Raw genomic sequence first — 12,583 nt, forward strand, 5'->3', positions numbered from 1 at the left:
CCAGAATCATGACCTGAGCCGAAGGCAGTCGCTTAACCAACTGAGCCACCCAGGCACCCTCAAATAAATAAATTTTTTAAAAAAAGTTACTTCCTCCCTCAAACAGAGATGGTTGATGCAAGACTCATAACATGTAAGCACATGTAGGCAAAGATTTCTAGTTCTGGCTCCTACTATTACAGAATGACCATCCTGCCTCCTGTGATGGTATGTAAGTTATATAGCATGAATGCTATGGTTATTCATTGAAAGTTATTTTATAATAAGAATCAAACTATTAGTATTACTGAAAAGGTGGAATCTCGGCTGTAGCTCAAGTTTTCACAGGGTCAGTCACCACTGTCCTACCAATCATGGAGGGGAAAAGATGTTTCTTTCAGACGGAAAACGGAAACTGAGTAGGAAAGCCCCAGAAGGGGCAAGTCTGGTTGTATATTAGTTGTACCACAACTGCTGATGGTGGTCCTTAAATATATGAAAAGATGCTCAATCTCACTCCTAATATGAGAAATGCAAAATAAAACTACTCTGAACATTTTTTTCACCTGTAAGATTGGCAGAGATCTAAAAGTTGGACATATAATTTCACCAATGTCCAGTTCTCCTCTACTTCTGAGGATATGGAGGATCCAAGTCCCTGGTTCCCCTTCATCGAGGCTTGGCGTGTGACTCATTCTGATCCATAACTCTGCAAGCAGACAACATACTTCCTCTGGGCTGAAACATTTAATAGCTGGTGTTCTTAAATGAAAGAGACTCTCCAGTTCTGTTCTAAAACGCAACTACCGAGGGAGAAGGTCAAGTGTTGAACTTGGTGTAAGCCTCAGGACGGTGGAGCTTCCACCAGCCTGGATTGCTGAGTTGCTGCTCAGAGGAACATTGCCTTGTCTGCATGTAAGTCAGAAATAAACCTTTGTCGTGTTAAGTCGCTGTTGCATGCGCCCGGCCTCCTCTAAAGCAATGGCAATGAGGCGACAGGGAAGTAGGCATTCTTTAATGTTACTGCGGAAGGACAAAATGGTATGATCTTCAGGGAGGGAAATTTGACCATATGTATAGATGTGCATTTATCCTTTAATCTGCCGTCCCACTTTGGGGACTTCATTCTACAGAAATTTGTGCTGTTGTAGAATGAATGTTTGTGTCTCCGTAAAATACATGTGATGGTGTTAGGAAGTGGGACCTATGGGAGGTGATTAGGTCATGAAGGTGGAGCCCTCATGAATGTAATTAGTGCCTTTTTCTTTTATTTTTTTTTTTAAGATTGTATTTATTTTTTTGTCAGAGAGAGAGAGAGAGAGGGAACACAAGCAGGGGGAGTGGCAGAGGGAGAAGCAGGCTTTTCACTGAGCACGGAGCCCGATGTGGGGCTCAATCCCAGGACCCCGGGATCATGACCTGAACCGAAGGCAGACGCTTAACCTACTGAACCACTCAGGCGTCCCTAGTTAGTGCTTTTTTCAAAGAGACCCCAGGCAGCTCTCCCCTAAGCCTACCTGCTCCCACATGTCAAGTGTACTCTCGCCTTAATAAACTTTCCTGCCTGCATGGCTCATCCTCAAAAAAAAGAGAGAGACCCCAAAGAGCCCCCTCATGCCTTCCTTCGGCCATGTTGAGGACACAGGAACCGGGGAGTGGGCTCTCACCAGACACTGAATATGCAAGTGTCTTGACCTTGAATTTCCCAGCCACCAGAACCATAAGAAATAAATTTCTGGGGCACTTGGGTGGCTCAGTTGGTTGAGCAACTGCCTTCAGCTCGGGTCATGATCCTGGAGTCCCTGGATCGAGTCCCGCATCGGGCTCCCTGCTCGGCCGGGAGTCTGCTTCTCCCTCTGACCCTAACCCCTCTCATGTGCTCTCACTCATTCTGTTTCTCTCAAACAAATGAAATCTTTAAAAAAAAAAAAAAAGAAAGAAAGGAAAATTTCTGTATATAAGCCACCCAGTTGTTGGTAATTTATTATGGCAGCCTAAACCGACCAAGACACCTGCATATATATGAAATTATAGGCATACAAAGTTATCCTTTGAGGCACTGTTTATTTTTTTTTAAGATTTTATTTATTTATTTGAGAGAGAGAGAATGAGAGGTCGAGAGCACGAGAGGGAAGAGGGTCAGAGGGAGAAGCAGACTCCCTGCTGAGCAGGGAGCCTGACATGGGACTCGATCCCGGGACTCCAGGATCATGACCTGAGCCGAAGACAGTCACTTAACCAACTGAGCCACCCAGGCGCCCTGAGGCACTGTTCATAACGAGAGTTTGGGAATGCTCTGAATATCAGCCTACAGAGACAGGTTAAATAAACTATGGTATATCTTCATAGTGGAATAGTATGCAAATGTAAAAACAAACAGCAAAGGAGGTCTCTACATACTGACATGGAAATGTTTCCAGGATATATGATTAGATTTTTTAAAAGCCAGATGCAGAAGAGTGGATATAATGTTTCCTTTAGTGTAAGAAAGGGGAAAATAACTTTTTTTTTTTTAAGGAGACTCCACGCCCAACCTAGAGCCCAATGTGGGGCTTGCACTCACGACCCTGAGATCAAGACCTGAGCTGAGACCTAGAGTCAGACACTCAACCAACTGAACCACCCAGGTGCCCCAAGAAAATAAAACATTTTTTTAAAGATTTTATTTATTTATTTGACAGAGAGAGACACAGCAAGAGAAGAAACACAAGCAGGGGGAGTGGGAGAGGGAGAAGCAGGCTTCCCGCCAAGCAGGGAGCCTGATGCGAGGCTTGATCCCAAGATCCTGGGATCATGACCTGAGCCGAAGGCAGATGCTTAACGACTGAGCCACCCAGGTGCCCCGAAAATAAAACATTCTTATTCTTATTTATTTTTATTATTTGAACCATAAGAATGCATTACCTGTTTTTTTGTTTTTTTTTGTTGTTGCTGTTGTTGTTTTTAAATATAACTCAGGACTCTCCAGGTCAATTACATGAGTCTCTTGAGATGGGGCCTGGGTGGGTTTTGGGATTTTTTGTTTTGTTTTGTTAAAGATTTTATATATTTATTCATAAAAGACAGAGAGAGAGAGAGAGGCAGAGGGAGAAACAGGCTCCCCGCTGAACAGGGAGCCCGATGCAGGACTTGATCCCAGGACCCTGGGATCATGACCTGAGCCTAGGGCAGACGCTTAACCATCTGAGCCACCCAGGCACCCTGTTTTGTTTGTTTTTACGCTGCTCAAGTGATCAAATGTTCAGCAAGGTTTAAGAATCACTGTTTTATGCCTCAGTCTCAGATGAAACACGGGATCAGAGAAGTACAGTTGACCCTTGAACAACACAGGGGTTAGTTAAAAATTCTGTCCAGTCAAAAATCCACATATTGGGGCAGCTGGGTGCCTTCAGCTCGGGTCATAATCTCAGGGTCCTGGGATTGAGCCCTCCATCGGGCTCGCTGCTCCGAGGGGAGCCTGCTTCTCCCTCTCCCTCTGCCCCATCACCCCCCCTCCCGCTCGTGCTCTCTCTCCCTGTCTCACATAAATAAATAAAAAGTCTTAAAAAAAAATCCACACGTAACTTTTGACTCCACAAAAACTTAACTACTGGGGCACCTGGGTGGCTCAGTCAGTTAAGCGTCTGCCTTTGGCTCAGGTCATGATCTTAGGGTCCTGGGATCCAGCGCTGCATCAGGGTCCCTGCTCAGCAGGGAGTCTGCTTCTCCCTCTCCCTCTGCCTCTCTGCCCCCCTCTCCCCTGCCGGCTGTACTCTCTTTCTCCCTCGATCACTCTCTCTCTAATAAATAAAATCTTAAAAAAATAAATAAATAAAAAGAAATCATAAGGAAGTAGAGCCTGAGTGGTTCAGTTGATTAAGCATTTGCCTTCAGCTCAGGTCATGATCCCAGAGTCCTGGGACCAAGTCCCATGTCTGCTCTGCGCTCAGCAGGGAACCTGTTTCTCCCTCTCCCACTGCCCCTTCCCCCCCACCCCGCTTGTGCTCTCTCTCTCGCTCTGCTCTCTCCCCTCTCTCAAATAAATAAAATCTTAAAAAAAAAATCATAAGGAAGAGAAAATACATTTGTAATACTGTACTGTATATATCAATAAAGATCCACGTGTAAGTGGACCCCTGTAGTTCAAACCTATGTCGTTCAAGGGTCAACTGCATCTTTTGTGTTGTGGGTGTGGGTAGTTTTTGGTCTTTGCTCTGTGTTCTACAACTAACTCTGGTGGCTCAAGTTCCCCCTTATGGATGGAATACTATCCCTGGATGAAGGAGCTCCATCTGGGCGGGATAAATGTTGATGGTGCTGTGGGATGTAGCCAGGGATCATGTGCCAGGCTGTCTGAAATAGGGAGCTGGCCAGACATAGAGATGGAGTAAGATGCAAACAAACACTGAATTTAATTGTCAGGGCTGTGAGATGGTAATGATGGGCCTTTTTCAGGGGAGAGAAGGTCTGTAGAGGTTGTGGTAGTGACCCTAAAAAATCCTAAGTTACAGTGGGAACAGGACAGAGACACACATGCCATATGGAAGATGGCAAACAATGTCTCGGGGGCCAAATGGAGCCCGCTGACTTTTTGTATGGCCCATGGCCAGAGAATATCTTTACATCTTTAAACGGCTGGGGGTGGGGAATGAAAAGAAGGATATTTCATGACACATGAAAATTATGTGAAATTCAAATCTCAGGGTCCATAAAGTTTTATTGAAATAAATCTACACTCACACCCATTGGAAGAAAGCCACGTGTTGTTTATGGCTGATTTCCTACTACAGTGGCAGAGCTGAATCGTTGTGCTAGAGACTATATGTGGCACTCTCCTCCCATTGCACGGCTGCTCAGCTCTGCACCCTACAAATTGCAGTGACGCAGTTTATAACTCAACAGAGCTCCAAATGCCATGCATTGTCATTGCACCACGGCATTTTATTTTTTTACTGCCCATGCACATCCATCATGAAAAGAGGAAAAGCAAACTCTGAATATCACACTTCCAAGGCAAAGTGGAGGGTAGATTTTTTTGGGTTTTGAATTAAATGACAAGGCATTGGATTTATCATACAGTGACGTTGTATCTGTGCTGAAAGAACGCAATATACATATCAACTTACACAGTCATCATAGCGTCCCCAACTCACAGGAAAACAACAGTCAGAAAAAGAAAATTCGAGATGGAATGGCTCATAGCTCATCAGAATTTCTTCACAAAAATAAATGAAAATGAAGTTGCAATCAAAGTGATTTCCAAGTGGCTCATCTGTTAGCCAAAGAAAGCTGCTTACTGATGCTGAGGTAATTAAATTGTTTCCAGAGAGAATACACTCATTTTAGACTCTTAGTCATTCAGTGAGAACAGTTGCTCAAAGATTAGAGGACACTGGGAGCATCATCAGTAGTCAAGACAAGACAGGCTCCAGTTCAAGATGGTGATACAGGAAGATCCTGAACTCATCTCCTCCCACAGACATATTGAGTCTAGAGCAACATATGGAACAATTTCTTCTTAAAAAAAAAAAACTAAAGGCTGGTTGAATGGCAACCATTCTTCAGGCAAACGAGAAGAAAACCACACTGAAGTGGGTAGGAGAAGCTGAGAAATAATCTCGCCATAAACCCCACTCCTAGTGCAGCAACCCACAACCAGTAGAAAACTCAAAACTCCCTGAGGAGCAAAGGGTTTGAACCCCATGTCAGGTATCTCAACTTTTAGGACCTGCACCTGAGAGACAAGCCCCCAAAACACCTAACTTTGAAAACCAGTGTGGCCTCCTTCCCAAACCCACAAGATTGTAGCAATCTGAGAGACAATGGCTCTTAAAGGACCTGCGTGCAGGCTTGGACTTACCCACTCTAGCGTCTAGCTCAGAGGCAGCCCACAGAGCCCAGACTTAAAGGGATAGAGGCCCACCTGCTTATATTGAAGGGTAGGCCTGAGGGGCAGGCAACTAAGTAATTTTACATACATGTCTAGGAGCATGCTAGAGTACTCTCTGGGATGGAGACTGGTGGGTGCTATCTTTGTACTCTCCCTTTCCCATGCTCCAGAGTATCTTCCAGAAGGAAGCTTTTACACACGTCAGGCTCAGGGAACACCTACAAACTACCTGGCTCTGGAGGCCAAGAGAGATTGTGTTCCTGGTCCTCTTGGACTGTAATAATCCGGGTCACTCAGAAAGGCTCTCATAGCCCTGTTTGGCACCCTGATTTTTGTGTTTGTTGCCAGGGGACACCTCTACATTGCCTGGCTTTGGTAAGACCTATGCTGCAGGATCCCACAGGACTGTAACCAATAGAGAAAGAGCTCTTAAAAAGCTACCACCCCTGGGCACAGCAAGAGGCAATGGATGCTGGAGCTGTCTTCCTATGAAGGAGGCCTAGTAGCTAATCATGGGATTTTTGCAGGGATGCCCAGGAGTCACTGCCAGAACACCTGGCCAGGAGGGCTTATGGATGTAGTCCCATGGGACTGTGTGTGTGTGTGTGTGTGTGTGTGTGTGTGTGTGTGTGTGTGTGTGTGTATATATATATATACACACACACACATATATATGCGCATATTTTTATTTTATTTTTTTTAAGATTTTATTTATTTGAGAGAGAGAGAATGAGAGACAGAGAGCACAAGAGGGAAGAGGGTCAGACGGAGAAGCAGACTCCCTGCTGAGCAGGGAGCCCGATGTGGGACTCAATCCTGGGACTCCAGGATCATGACCTGAGCTGAAGGCAGTCGCTTAACCAACTGAGCCACCCAGGTGCCCTATATGTGCATATTTTTAAAAGCTGCTGCCCGAGGGTCTGGCTTTCAAACAACCTGAGTCTAGGTGCTAAGATCATCCCATGTTAGGGACACTGACAGGTCTTGACAAAACTTCAACTACTGGGAGGTATTAGAAATATAATACACTAGGCACCTGGTTGGCTCAGTTGGTTAAGCAACTGCCTTTGGCTCAGGTCATGATCCTGGAGTCCTGGGATTGAGTCCCGCATCAGGCTCCCTGCTCAGTGGGGATTATGCTTTTCCCTCTGACCCTTTACCCTCTCATGCTCTCCCTCACTGTTTCTCTCAAATAAATAAATAAAATCTTTAAAAAAAAGAAAACTGTGTTCAATTAAAAAAAAAAAAAGAAATATAATACATTGCCTGGACAAGCACAAAGGTTTGGGAGACAACAAAGAACAGGGGCAGGTTTGAATGACAGACCTACCTCCTACATGAGGCCATTCTTTCAAGACTGGCAGAGGTGGCTGTTTCATCTACTGTACAGAATCAAACAGAGTCAAGCAAAATGAAGAAACAGAGGCATATATACCAAATGAAAGAACAAGATAAAACCTCAGAAAAAAAAAACACTTTAATTAAACAGAAGTAATTTACTTGATAAAGAGTTCAAAGTAAGGGTCACAAAGGGCTCACCGAACTGGGGAGAAGAATGGATGAACACAGTGAGAATTTCAACAAAGAGATGGAGAATCTAAGAAAGTACCAAACAGAAGTCAAATAGCTGTAGAATTCAATAACTGAACTAAGAAATACACTAGGGTTTATCACCAGTCTAGATGAAGCAGAAGAAAGAATCAACTGGAAGACAATGCAGCAGAACTCAATCAGAGCAGCAAAAAGAAAAAAGAAAAAAAGTAAAGACAGCATAAAGGAGTTATGGGATAACATCAAAAGGACTAACGTTTGTAGGACTCCCAGAAGGAGTCAAGAAGAGAAAGGGGCAGAAATCTTTTTTGAGGAAATAATAGCTGAAAACTTCCCTAACCCAGGAAAGTAACCAGACATCCAGATCCAGGAAGCCCAAAGAGTTCCAAATATAATGAACTCAAGGGCAACCACACCAAAACACATTATAATTAAAATGTCAAAAGTTAAAGACAAGGAAAAAATATTAAAAGCAGCAAGAGAAAAATAACTTGTTTTGTACCTGGGTGGCTCAGTCAGTCAAGCATCTGCCTTTGGCTCAGGTCATGATCCCAGGACCCTGGGATCAAGCCCCACGATGGGCTCCCTGCACAGTGGGGAGTCTGCTTCTCCCTCTCCCTCTGCCCCTCCTCCCCACCCATGTTCTCTCAAATAAATAAATAAATAAATAAATAAATAAAATCTTTTTTAAAAAAGAAAGAAGCAGCTTTGCAGGCCAGAAGGGACTGGCACGATATAGTCAAGGAAAGGAAAAAAAAAACTTCCAACAAACAATACTCTACCCAGCACAATTATTCAGAATTGAAGGAGAGATAAAGAGTTTTCCTGACAAGCAGAAGCTAAAGCACAAGCTTGCATCACCACTAAAAAGGGCCTTATAAGAAATGTTAAGATGAGGGGCACCTGGGTGGCTCAGTTGGTTGAGCAACTGCCTTCGGCTCAGGTCATGATCCCAGGTGCTGGTATCAAGCCCCATGTCGGGCTCCCTGCTCAGCGGGGAGTCTGCTTCTCCCTCTCCTTCTGCCTGCCGCTCCCTCTGCTTGTGCTCTCTCTCTCTGTCAGATAAATAAATAAAATAAAAAAAGAAAAGAAACGTTAAGATGAAAAGAAAAGACCCTAACTAGTAACAAGAAAACATGAAAGGAGAAATCTCACTGGAAAGGTAAATATATAGTAAAGGTAGTGAATTAATCACTTATAAAGCTCGTGTGAGGGCTAAAAGAGGAAAGTAGTAAAAATTACCATGATGAACATAACTGGTTAAGGGATACACAAGATAAAAAGATGTCAAATGTGGGGCGCCTGGATGGTTGGGTCGGTTTTGTGTCCAGCTCTTGATTTCAGCTGAGGGAATGATCTCAGGGTTGTAGGATCGAGCCCCGCATCGGGCTCCGTGCTGAGGGTAGAACCTGCTTCAGATTCCCTCTCTCCCTGTCCCTCATGCACCTCCTCCTCTAAAAAATAAATTTAAAAAAAAGTAAAATGTGGGCGCCTGGGTGGCTCAGTTGGTTAAGCGACTGCCTTCGGCTCAGGTCATGATCCTGGAGTCCCGGGATCGAGTCCCGCATCGGGCTTCCTGCTCAGCAGGGAGTCTGCTTCTCCCTCTGACCCTCTTCCCTCTTGTGCTTTCTATCTCTCATTCTCTTTCTCTCTCAAATAAATAAATAAAATCTTTAAAAAAAAATAAAAAATAAAAAATAAAAAAAAGTAAAATGTGACGTCAAAAACATAAAATGTGGGGGCACCTGGCTGGCTCAGTCAGAGAAGCATGCAACTCTTAATCTTGGGGTTGTGAGTTCGAGCCCCACATTGGGTGTAGAAACTATTTAAGTAAATAAATAAATTTTTAAAAAACTTGGAAAAAATGGGACAATTATTCACATTCTTGTCATTCTGACTTCAGAAAAGAAAACTTTAACACATGCGTGCATGCTTGTGTGCGCATGGTATGTTGGTTACAAGAAGGAAAGGCAAAGTCATTTGTAAATCTAGATTATATTCCGGTATAGCAATATTGAAGTCCCTCCGGCCAGAAGAAGAACATAGATAAGATGTTCCTGAGAAAAACAAAACAAAACAAAAACCCAAAATCAATGATTTTGAGTGATTTTCCTTGATGATTATCAATGGGATAAGAGATGTTACCAACAGTGCTCAGTTGCTGTTTTTTGAGGTGCCAATGCCAAGTTTGAAGTCATTGAAAAATAAGTCTCTTTGAAGAATCTGCATGGAACAACAATAGGCAAGAATATTTTCCAAAAAAAATGAGAAAACACTTATTAGATACAACCTGAAGGGGAATCTGCTAAGATGTGTTCATTGATAGAGGTAAAACTTTGTGAAGCAGGAAAAGGCTTAGTTGGATAAATTTATAAAGCTCTAGAAGAGATAAGGCCTTTAGAGCCTATGGTTTATTTGTTGGACTCAAATTACTCAGCAGGAACTAATTTGCAGAAAATATTTGCATCTATCATATGTTATTGAACTAGAATTATCAGTAGTGAACTTCATTTGCTCTTGTATTTATCCATCATCAGGTCGATGAAGTTTTGTCAGATAGAAGCTGAATATTGTGCCTTGCTCTACTATACAGCATTTTGATGGCTTAGCAGTGCTAAAGTTTTATTGCAGTTTTTTTTTCCAGCTCAGAGCCAAGATTGAAATGTTTCAAAACAGAGAACCATCCAAACTGTCATTACTGAATAACTGGACATTAGCTTTCGCTACAGGCTTGATAGTGTTTCTCAATGAATTCAAGCTAAAATTACAGAGCAAAACAGTGCTTATATGTGAAATGTGTATTGTAGCAGTCATTTTGACAATAATGTTTTGAATCACAAAGAATGTAAAACAGCTTTATACACTTCCTGTAATGTCAAAAATTAAAACAAGAAGCAATATCTCCAGACTTTGATGTCAAGTGCAATGGAAATTTACATATTTCAAAATCCATTTAATTGTGCAATTGAGGAGCTTCCACCTAACCTTCAAATGCAAATGACTAATCTGCAATGTAACAACAAACTAAAAGGCAAACATCAGGAGAAGAATCTAACAGAATTCTATAGATGCCTTCCAACAATAAATATGCTCAATTAAAATCATGCTCATGGACTGATAGCAGTATTCATAGTACCATTTGGATGGAGACATTTTCTTTCTTTCTTTCTTTTTTTTAAGATTTTATTTATTTATAAAAAAAGATTTTATTTATTTGCTTGACAGAGAGAGACACAGCGAGAGAGGGAACACACGAAGGGGGAGGGCAGAGGGAGAAGCAGGCTCCCTGCTGAGCAGGGAGCCCGATGTGGGGCTCCATCTCAGGACCCTGGGACCATGACCTGAGCCGAAGGCAGACGCTTAGCGACTGAGCCACCCAGGCGCCCCTGGATGGAGACATTTTCACGAAGATGAAATATGTAAAGTCTCATTACAGATCAGCATTCATAGCTCATTATGTGATCATAGGGAACACTAACCTTGATCCTAATTAAGCAAAATGTCATCCCAAAGAATTCCATTCTTCTCATTTGCATACCTGGATGATAAAAAAGTTATACTCAATTACTATTCTATTTTGAATTTGATTTAACACATTTGTAGGAATTTTTTTCTCTTGTTACACAAGTACCTACATAAATAATACTGTTGATTTTCCTCTTGGCCTGAAAAGCCTAAAATATTTACTATCTGGCCCTTTACAGAAAAATCTGGTGTGTCTCCCCCGCCCCCTGTGTAGAGTTGAATGGAACCGATTTCTCTGAGCTAAGCTAAGTCCTCTAGTGGAAGGATCATCCCACTCAGAATTTTACTAATGACATTCCAGAGTGCTGTCCAGCCCACAAGCAACTAAATGACAGGAAGAACATCACCACACTTTAAAACACTAGAATAAGGCCACGGGGCTGGCTCAGTCAGAAGAGCATGTGACTCTGGATCTCAGGGTATGAGTTCAAGCACCATGTTGGGTGTAGAGATTACTAAAAAAAATAAAAATAAAACTTAAAAAAAAATCACTAGAATAAAGTGAGCCAATGCTTTCTGTAGTGGCCAGTAGAATTTCTGGATATGGCAGCTAAACCTAGTTCAGAGAGATCACTCTGTGAAAGAAGTGATTGTTAAGTTGATATTTTAGATAGCTTGGTATGAAAAATTATAATGGGGATATGAACATTATTAGTATTGTAGTAGCAAAGTAATAGGAGGGAAAAATCAATGAGCTCCTTTTTTGTTTTAGGGAGATAAACTTAGAAATATATGTAAAACAAGGGAGAATAGTGACAGAGCAATTGATAAGAGAAAATTTATTGCATAGGAGGAAAAGATCTCAAAAAAAATAGGTTAATAAATGCAGTAGAAACTCAACAGGTCAACAAATCCTTGTGGAGAAAGCGTCTGAGAACTGCTGACCTTATGAAGTCAGTGAAGTAAATATATCAAGTATCCACACCTACACGGTCATGTCTCTTCTACTGTCAGAATTATTGCTGGAAAAGAATCAAGGGCAGGAGAAAGGGACAGACACTTGTTCTCATGTCCTTGGTAAGGCAGCAGCATAGGAAGAATGCCTGGCCTTAACCGTCACCAGAGGGATTGGACCTGCCCAAATAGGGAAGAACAAGTCAACAGTAGGTCCCAAGGCTGTGTGCTCCCTACAGAGGCAGCCTCAGGGCTAGGAAGTAAGGAATCTTGACAAGTGCTTGAAAAGCCTTGTCAGTCCTTTGAGTCTAGATTGTAATTTTCTTAGAAGAAAAATAAAATGCCATCTGGAAACCCTTGGAATGAGCAAGATCGGGCAGAATTACAAATCTTTATGTTACAGCCCCCCCCCCTTTTTAAATGCTTCCTTGTTTGTTTTTTCTAAGATTTTATTTGAGAGAGAGAGAGAAAAAACGAGTTGGGGGGAGGGGCAGAGGGAGAGGGAGAAGAAGACTCCCCACTGAGTAGGGAGCCCCATCCCCATCCCAGGACCCTGAGATCACGACCTGAAGCTGAAGGCAGAGATTTAACCGACTGAGCCACCCAGGTGCCCCTAAATGCTTCCTTGTTGCTTCTCCATTCATTTCCATTTTGTTATATCTTAGCATCTAGAAACATTTTTTGGATTTTTTTTTAAAGCTTGTCTCAGCTGTGCTAAGGAAGAATAAAGAAAAATACTTAAAAAATTTTATTGTGAAGAATTCC

General features: G+C 42.5%; 1 long non-coding RNA gene across 1 annotated transcript; it reads right to left on the reverse strand.

Moving 5' to 3' along the window:
• Positions 1–10,727: 10,727 nt before the first annotated feature.
• On the reverse strand, positions 10,728–11,127 carry LOC113912421. The gene is made up of 3 exons (XR_003516819.1): positions 11,035–11,127; positions 10,879–10,937; positions 10,728–10,785 (listed from the first exon to the last, which is right to left on the reverse strand). It is a non-coding gene; the product is annotated as an uncharacterized LOC113912421 (long non-coding RNA).
• Between the last annotated feature and the right edge of the window lie 1,456 nt (positions 11,128–12,583).

The sequence above is a fragment of the Zalophus californianus genome, chromosome 14 (assembly GCF_009762305.2).
Source record: "Zalophus californianus isolate mZalCal1 chromosome 14, mZalCal1.pri.v2, whole genome shotgun sequence".
NCBI classification, from domain to species: Eukaryota; Metazoa; Chordata; class Mammalia; order Carnivora; family Otariidae; genus Zalophus; species Zalophus californianus.